The following is a 2309-nucleotide window of genomic DNA, read 5'->3' on the forward strand; positions in this document are numbered from 1 at the left end:
AGGACCTGTATCTAACCCGACCCTACCAAAACAACGTAACAAACGGGGAGAGAAAAGTCCCTCGACATTAACACCTAGAATGGAACCATGAGCAATAGGCAGCCTGGAGGCAGTCAGGAAGAATAAGAAAGCTCTCGCTGGCAGGGTGACAATGTTGGTGGATGGATGGAGTGCAGTAGGGCTCACATATTTGGGACTGAAACCGTAGCTCACAAAATCTTACTTGAAAACTTAGTTCATTGGACAAAGACACTGCTGTGTGGATTGAAAACAGGCTACAAAGGAGAAAGATAAAAGGGATGTATTGAGTTGGGAGAGAGGGTTAGTGGGGAGCACAGAGATCACGGTTATGATTGGATTTATTTAACTTCAGTTGGAAGTGGCACATCAGTACAATTCAGAGAGACTGAGTCGGAAGGAGTGGTGAATGCCAGAGGACAGAGAAATAATGCAAAGGGTCCTAGTGAGGTGAGAAGCCCAGAGGTACTTAATGGGAGGGAGGAATCCAGGGGTCAGCAAGGGCTGAAAGATACTGGTTGTTTGCAGACATGATGCTGGGGTGTCTTGAAACAGCCAGCAGCAGATGGGCAGGGGAGGCCCCTTGCCACCATAGTAGAAAGCCCTCTATTTGCTGAGTGGCTGCTTCATGCTTCCAGCTCCCCCAGCACAGCAGATGGGGCATGACGGTGCAGGTCCTTGAATACCCAGAGTTTCACAGCCTCCCTCAAGCTGGAGAATGAGGGAGGTGGGAATCAGACACATACACAGACCCTGCTGACCCACCCACTCACCCTGGTTTGGGGGTATGGGGAGCAAGTTCCTAGCAAAGATATTCCCAGGCAGACAGGGCTATGGGGGAAAATCAGAGGCCGAGCCTTCGGGAAGACATATTCCCCATGCTAAAGGTGATAGAGCACACAGGGAGCAACCTGCCCCCACACGCACACCTCAAGCTGCATGAGGCTGGCACTTCTACATTCCTGGCTGAGCTCTGCACCCCATGGAGGTGAAAAGGGAAAGGCAGCATAACCCTGTGTAAACTTTCCAGGCCATCCCCGTGATGAGTCATGGCTCTCCAGACAGCAGGGCAAAGGGCAGCAGCTGCTCCAGAGCTGCAGCTCATGTATTTGGCAATGGGCTTCCTGCTGGATCTTGCTAGTCTTAAGTAAAAGAACAACTGACCTGAACAGGAGGGGGAAGCATGTGGCTGAGCCGCCCTCCCTGTTGGCCTTAGCGGGAATTGAGACACAACACAACCTCTGCCCTGCTAAATGTCTTCATTTCATATCCCTCTCCACCCTACTGCAGGGAAAAGGCCACCCCAGCACTGTCCTGGCCCTCTGTCCATCCCAGCCCCGCTGCAGCACAAAGCCCTCATCAAAACATCCCCATCCACATATCTGTTCTCAGACCACTGCCCCTCTCCAGCTAGCCAGGCATGCTCTGTCCATGGCCCAGGAAACATCTCTACTCCTGCTGACTACAGCTAAAGCTCACATAGCCAACTAGGATCAGAGAGTGGGAGCCTTTAGAAGCTTAGCATCTCTAAGTCTGAGATTACAGGGGAAAGGGGTTGAGCCAGATCTCAGGAGACACAGGGATCATGGATATTGTAAAATTTCTCAAGGAGCACGTGGCTGCTGGTGATGCAGTCGTGGAAGAAACTTTCTTTCTAAATCAGCACTGAACTCAATGCCTTGGACGTTGTTCAAGGGCACCATGCTGCTGGAGGTGCCATTTTCAAGCTGTTTGTCACTCTTGTGTTAGCACCAAGGGCCCACTTAAGGCCCAGTTTTAATTATTACACTGTGCCCCATCTCCCATTTCAATTGGCAAAGTTATTCTTCATTCCCAGTCCTAAATGGTTATGCGTTATTAAACAGCTGCTGCAGTTCATCCTAGAACTCTGGGACCCGTCTGGGAGAAGGGTAGCGTATACACAGAAGATACTAAGCACCCGTTGATGACAGTAGTGGTGCCTGTGTTGGACAGAAGGCCTCCGGCCCTCAGGACCTGCTCAGTGGCGGTAGGTCAGATCTATTTCCATTTCACATAGACCCTCTCACAGAATTTGCCTTGGTGCATTTCGATACCCAAGATGTCAAGCACCTGGAGGCATATTTGCTCCCCCACCTCCTTTCTAAATGAAATCTTGCTCATTTCAACCGTGAGGAGGGTGGCTGGGCTTCCCCCTTCCCAGTGCTCCTAAGAGGAAATGTCTGTAATCCAGCTGCACACATAGGCAGAGCATCTCTACTGATTCCACCTTCAGCCACCTCCTCTGCACATAACCCTGAAACAGACGCAGA

The sequence above is a fragment of the Chrysemys picta genome, chromosome 10 (assembly GCF_011386835.1).
Source record: "Chrysemys picta bellii isolate R12L10 chromosome 10, ASM1138683v2, whole genome shotgun sequence".
Classification (NCBI taxonomy): domain Eukaryota; kingdom Metazoa; phylum Chordata; order Testudines; family Emydidae; genus Chrysemys; species Chrysemys picta.